The 6,840-nt window shown below is 45.9% G+C and overlaps 3 non-coding genes across 3 annotated transcripts; all 3 read right to left on the reverse strand.

Annotated features, from left to right (window-relative positions):
- Positions 1–755: 755 nt before the first annotated feature.
- Positions 756–827, reverse strand: trnae-uuc (transfer RNA glutamic acid (anticodon UUC)). Its single transcript has one exon. It is a non-coding gene; the product is annotated as a tRNA-Glu (tRNA).
- Positions 828–1,781: 954 nt separating this feature from the next.
- Positions 1,782–1,852, reverse strand: trnae-cuc (transfer RNA glutamic acid (anticodon CUC)). Its single transcript has one exon. It is a non-coding gene; the product is annotated as a tRNA-Glu (tRNA).
- Positions 1,853–3,994: 2,142 nt separating this feature from the next.
- trnag-ccc (transfer RNA glycine (anticodon CCC)) lies at positions 3,995–4,065 on the reverse strand. The gene has a single exon. It is a non-coding gene; the product is annotated as a tRNA-Gly (tRNA).
- Between the last annotated feature and the right edge of the window lie 2,775 nt (positions 4,066–6,840).

A 6,840-nucleotide genomic window follows, 5' to 3' on the forward strand; every position in this document is an offset into this window, starting at 1 on the left:
CATTTAATAAGTTCGTGGCTGATGAGATCTTCGACACAACGCAACTTTTCCGCCCGCTCCCCATAACCCTTGACTCCCCGACATACAGAACTCGTTTGACGTCTTACAGTGTGGCCCGAGGGACAAGCGACTTCAGTTATGTTGATGGTGTGGACAAGCTGGAATTGCTTTCCTCTGGAGGCTAAGAGGAAATTTAATAAAGGCTTGCAAAATTACAATGGCTTTTGATAGAGGAAATAAAGACAACCGCTTTCCAATGGCAGGAGGGATGGTAACCAGAGATAGAATTGTCTTATGCAGCGAATGTTAAGGCCTCATGAATATCAGGATAAGTTATCACGGCCCAGGTACTCTGTCAATCGAGTTTTGCACACGTAGCTAATGTGGCATTCTTCACACTGGCAATGAGTTGACTGATAGCCGTGCTGTGATCAGCTAACTTTGTTAGGGAGATGCAGTCGGCAAAATAATACATGGAAGGCGGACAATAACCGTGACTGTTCTGACACTGTGAGGTACACATAAATGTGGGCATTTAAGGTGTCTTGTTCCCAATGTCATTCCCTGCTGACTTTGAAACAGCAGGCATTTTACAGAAGGCAAGGAAGTGAATGTTGCACCTCGGTACCGAATGTTGCGCTGCTGACTGTTGAGGCAACAGCAGCGTGGAAAGTTGAAAGGTTGATGAGGTGCAAGCATTGTTTCGCGCGGGTGCTTTGATTGCTGGCATTTCAAACAGCCAAAAAAAGCACTGGTTCCCTGACCGGGAATCGAACCCGGGCCGCGGTGGTGAAAGCGCCGAATCCTAACCACTGGACCACCAGGGAAGCTGCGGAACGCATCCTGCCAGCAAGCAGAACAATGCAGTCTTTCCTCCTTGCTGCTTTGAAATTCAGGTCACTATCGCGCCAGGCAAACTTTTCGTACAAGATGTCATTTTTTAGGCGAGATCACAAACGACATGTTCAAGAAACCACAGCATCAATTGCGGGTAGGCGTCCACCTGAAATCTATTTGCTTCTGTGCTTTTCTCAGTGATACACAGTCAGAGAAAAGTCGTCGGGATATTGAATAATCAGCGCCAAAATATCAAGGACAACACAGAGGAAATAGTAATGCGCTGCTTGAGACAAAGACTCAAACACATACACGAACACAGATGTGTGCTCACTTTGTGTGGGTATGTCTCAGATATCCATATGATTCATGGAAGCTTGCAGTACAGTATGAGGCCATTCGGCCAATCGTGCCAGTGCTGTCCCCTTGAAAGATCAGACGTGCTTTCTCCCGCTGTTATCTGCATTTCCCTGTCCTCTCTCGTTCCGCAGTGCCCCGCACAAAAGACAAACAGAAGGAGAACACTATGCTAACGAGGAATTGATGCAGGAGCTTTTTATACAGTTCCTCACCGTTTAAAATTATTTTAGGTTCAATTTTTCGCTGTTGATCTTTCCCAAGGAGCACGTTAAAGTGCTGGCCAAAGGTTTAAAATTGGGGATGTTAAAATTGCTCCCCGTCGGGGAATTTCACCCCGGTCTCCCGCGTGACAGGTGGGGATACTCACAACTATACTAACGAGGAAGTGAGCAATGTAATGTCTGTCAGAGTAAGAATCGAGCCTGTTACACAGGAACAGGATGCCATTCAGCCCCTGAAAGCTGTTGCACAGGAACAGGAGCAGAACATTCATACCCTTGATCCAGTTGCACAGATACAGCTAATATATTATTTATGCTCAAGTGATGTGTTTGCTATGAAATGAATTGTTTAAAATGTTAACCTGCATTGGCCGGGAATCGAACCCGGGTCACCCGCGTGAGAGGCGAGAATTCTACCCCTGAACCACCAATGCACGCCGAGTTAACAAATTCCATTTTCTGGTAGCTACAATTAATTTTTGGCTTTTGTTAATACAAGCGGGGACACTGCGTTAACATAAAAAGCTAAATGCAGCAGATACTGCATCTGGAATTGTTGACTAAATGCTGGAAACACTTCGAAGGTCCTGGAAGATCTGTGGACAGAGAATTACAGGGTTAACCTCTCAGGTGCATGAGCTCACGGCAGAGCTAAGATTTTGCACTTTTCTAGGTGCCGTGGGAGTTTCCTTCCAACGTTGTTTAGCTGCTCAAAAATTACATAATTAAGAAACTAACCTTCCCCAAAAGAATAAATAGGAGCAGGATTGGGCCATTCGGCCCCTCGAGCCCCGCCATTTAATAAGTTCGTGGCTGATGAGATCTTCGACACAACGCAACTTTTCCGCCCGCTCCCCATAACCCTTGACTCCCCGACATACAGAACTCGTTTGACGTCTTACAGTGTGGCCCGAGGGACAAGCGACTTCAGTTATGTTGATGGTGTGGACAAGCTGGAATTGCTTTCCTCTGGAGGCTAAGAGGAAATTTAATAAAGGCTTGCAAAATTACAATGGCTTTTGATAGAGGAAATAAAGACAACCGCTTTCCAATGGTAGGAGGGATGGTAACCAGAGATAGAATTGTCTTATGCAGCGAATGTTAAGGCCTCATGAATATCAGGATAAGTTATCACGGCCCAGGTACACTGTCAATCGAGTCTTGCACACGTAGCTAATGTGGCATTCTTCACACTGGCAATGAGTTGACTGATAGCCGTGCTGTGATCAGCTAACTTTGTTAGGGAGATGCAGTCGGCAAAATAATACATGGAAGGCGGACAATAACCGTGACTGTTCTGACACTGTGAGGTACACATAAATGTGGGCATTTAAGGTGTCTTGTTCCCAATGTCATTCCCTGCTGACTTTGAAACAGCAGGCATTTTACAGAAGGCAAGGAAGTGAATGTTGCACCTCGGTACCGAATGTTGCGCTGCTGACTGTTGAGGCAACAGCAGCGTGGAAAGTTGAAAGGTTGATGAGGAGCAAGTATTGTTTCGCGCGGGTGCTTTGATTGCTGGCATTTCAAACAGCCAGAAAAAGCACTGGTTCCCTGACCGGGAATCGAACCCGGGCCGCGGTGGTGAAAGCGCCGAATCCTATCCACTAGACCACCAGGGAAGCTGCGGAACGCATCCTGCCAGCAAGCAGAACAATGCAGTCTTTCCTCCTTGCTGCTTTGAAATTCAGGTCACTATCGCGCCAGGCAAACTTTTCGTACAAGATGTCATTTTTTAGGCGAGATCACAAACGACATGTTCAGGAAACCACAGCATCAATTGCGGGTAGGCGTCCACCTGAAATCTATTTGCTTCTGTGCTTTTCTCAGTGATACACAGTCAGAGAAATGTCGTCGGCATATTGAATAATCAGCACCAAAATATCAAGGACAACACAGAGGAAATAGTAATGCACTGCTTGAGACAAAGACTCAAACACAAACACGAACACAGATGTGTGCTCACTTTGTGTGAGTATGTCTCAGATATCCATATGATTCATGGAAGCTTGCAGTACAGTATGAGGCCATTCGGCCAAACGTGCCAGTGCTGTCCCCTTGAAAGATCAGACGTGCTTTCTCCCACTGTTATCTGCATTTCACTGTCCTCTCTCGTTCCGCAGTGCCCCGCACAAAAGACAAACAGAAGGAGAACACTATGCTAACGAGGAATTGATGCAGGAGCTTTTTATACAGTTCTTCACCGTTTAAAATTATTTTAGATTCAATTTTTCGCTGTTGATCTTTTCCAAGGAGCACGTTAAGGTGCTGCCCAAAGGTTTAAAATTGGGGATGTTAAAATTCCTCCCCGTCGGGGAATTTCACCCCGGTCTCCCGCGTGACAGGTGGGGATACTCACAACTATACTAACGAGGAAGTGAGCAATGTAATGTCTGTCAGCGTAAGAATCGAGCCTGTTACACAGGAACAGGATGCCATTCAGCCCCTGAAAGCTGTTGCACAGGAACAGGAGCAGAACATTCATACCCTTGATCCAGTTGCACAGATACAGCTAATATATTATTTATGCTCAAGTGATGTGTTTGCTATGAAATGAATTGTTTAAAATGTTAACCTGCATTGGCCGGGAATCGAACCCGGGTCACCTGTATGGGAGGCGAGAATTCTACCCCTGAACCACCAATGCACGCCGAGTTAACAAATTCCATTTTCTGGCAGCTGCAATTTATTTTTGGCTTTTGTTAATACAAGCGGGGACACTGCGTTAACATAAAAAGCTAAATGCAGCAGATACTGCATCTGGAATTGTTGACTAAATGCTGGAAACACTTCGTAGGTCCTGGAAGATCTGTGGACAGAGAATTACAGGGTTAACCTCTCAGGTGCATGAGCTCACGGCAGAGCTATGATTTTGCACTTTTCTAGGTGCCGTGGGAGTTTCCTTCCAACGTTGTTTAGCTGCTCAAAAATTACATAATTAAGAAACTAACCTTCCCCAAAAGAATAAATAGGAGCAGGATTGGGCCATTCGGCCCCTCGAGCCCCCCATTTAATAATTTCGTGGCTGATGAGATCTTCGACACAACGCAACTTTTCCGCCCGCTCCCCATAACCCTTGACTCCCCGACATACAGAACTCGTTTGACGTCTTACAGTGTGGCCCGAGGGACAAGCGACTTCAGTTATGTTGATTGTGTGGAGAAGCTGGGATTGCTTTCCCCTGGAGGCTAAGAGGAAATTTAATAGAGGCTTGCAATATTACAGTGGGTTTTGATAGAGGAAATAAAGACAAACGCTTTCCAATGGCAGAAGGGATGGTAACCAGAGGTAGAATTGTCTTATGCAGCGAATGTTAAGGCCTCATGAATATCAGGATAAGTTATCACGGCGCAGGTACTCTGTCATTCGAGTCTTGCACACGTTGCTAATGTGGCATTTTTCACACTGGCAATGAGTTGACTGATAGCCGTGCTGTGATCAGCTAAGTTTGTTAGGGAGATGAATTCGGCAAAATAATACATGGAAGGCGGATAATAACCGTGAATGTTCTGACACTGTGAGGTACACATAAATGTGGGCATTTCAAGTGTCTTGTTCCCAATGTCATTTCCTGCTGACTTTGAAACAGCAGGCATTTTACAGAAGGCAAGGAAGTGAATGTTGCACCTCGGTACCGAATGATGCGCTGCTGACTGTTGAGGCAACAGCAGCGGTGTGGAAAGTTGAAAAGTTGATGCATTGTTTCGCGCGGGGGCTTTGATTGCTGGCATTTTAAACTGCCAGAAAACGCACTATTTTCCTGACCGGGTAATCGAATTCGGGTCGCGGTAGTGAAAGCGCCGAATCCGAACCACTATATCACCAGGGAAACTGCGAAAAGCGTCCTGCCAGCAAGCAGATCAATGCAGTCTTTCCTCCTTGCTTCTTTGAAATTCAGGTCACTTCCACGCCAGGCAAACTTTTCGTACAAGATGACATTTTTTAGGCGGGATCACAAAGGACATGTTCAGGAATCCACAGCATCAAGTGCGGGTAGGCGTCCACCTGAAATCTATTTGCTTCTGACCCACTGACCACAAGCTGACCGATCACAAAGAAAGTGACCAAATGATCACAATCTGAAAGAACACACAGAAACTGACCCATTGACTAAAACCTGATGGAACAAACACTGAAACTCTCACACTGACCACAAACTGACCTAAGACACCGAAAGTGACCCATTGACCACAACCTGGACAAACACACAGAAAGTGACCAACTGAACAAATCATGACTGAAGAAACAGAAACTGACCCACTGACAACAACTTAACCGAACACAGAGAAACTGTACCACTGATCAAACACTGATGGAACTGACAGAAAATGATCCACTGACCACAAACTGACCGAAAACAAAGAAACAAACCCACTGACCACAAACTGACCGAGCACACAAAGACTGGCACAATGAGCTCAACCTGAACAAACTCACAGAAACTGACCCACCGGACACAACATGACCGAACTCACAGAATCTGACAAAATGACAACAACCTTACTGAGCACACAGAACTGACCCACTGACCAAAACTTGAACAAACACAAAGAAACTGAACCACTGAAGACAACCAGACGTAACACACATAAATTGGCTCACTTACCACAACCTGACCGAACACAAAGTAACTAACACACTGACCACAACCTGATCGAACATACTGATTCTGATACACTAACCACAACGTGACTGAACACACATAAACTGACATACTGACCAAAAAGTGACCGAACACACAGAAACGAACCCACTGACCACAACCAGACCGAAAGCACAGAAACTGACCCACTGACCACAACCTGGCTGATCAAACATAAACTGACACAGTGACCAAGTCCTGACTGAACACACAGAAACTGACCCACTGACCACAACCTGACAAAACACACAGAAACTGGCCCACTTACCACAACATGACCAAACGCACAGAAACAAAACCACTGACCACAACATGTCCGATCACACATAAACTGACCCACTGACCACAAATTGACCGAACACACAGAAACTGACCCACTGACCACAAACTGACAGACCACACAGCAACGGACACACTGACGGCAACCTGTACGATCACACAGAAACTGACCCACTAACCACCACCTTTCCAAACAAACAGAAACTGATCCACTGACCACATACTGACCGAAGTCAACCAAACTGAACCACCGATCACAGCCTGCCCAAAACTCAGAAACTGACCTTCTGATGATAACCTGGCCGGACATGCAGAAACTGGCCAACTGAACACAAACTGACCGAACACACAGAAACTGACCAACGGACCAGAACCTGATCAAAAACACAGAAACTGACACTCTGACCACAGCCTTACCAAACACAAAGAAACTGACCCACTGACCACAACCTGACTGAACACACAAAAACTGTCCCACTGACCACAACCTGACCAAAGACA

This window comes from Somniosus microcephalus, unplaced genomic scaffold, assembly GCF_052327205.1.
Source record: "Somniosus microcephalus isolate GS21.2 unplaced genomic scaffold, FLI_Smic_1.0 unresolved_chr8, whole genome shotgun sequence".
NCBI classification, from domain to species: Eukaryota; Metazoa; Chordata; class Chondrichthyes; order Squaliformes; family Somniosidae; genus Somniosus; species Somniosus microcephalus.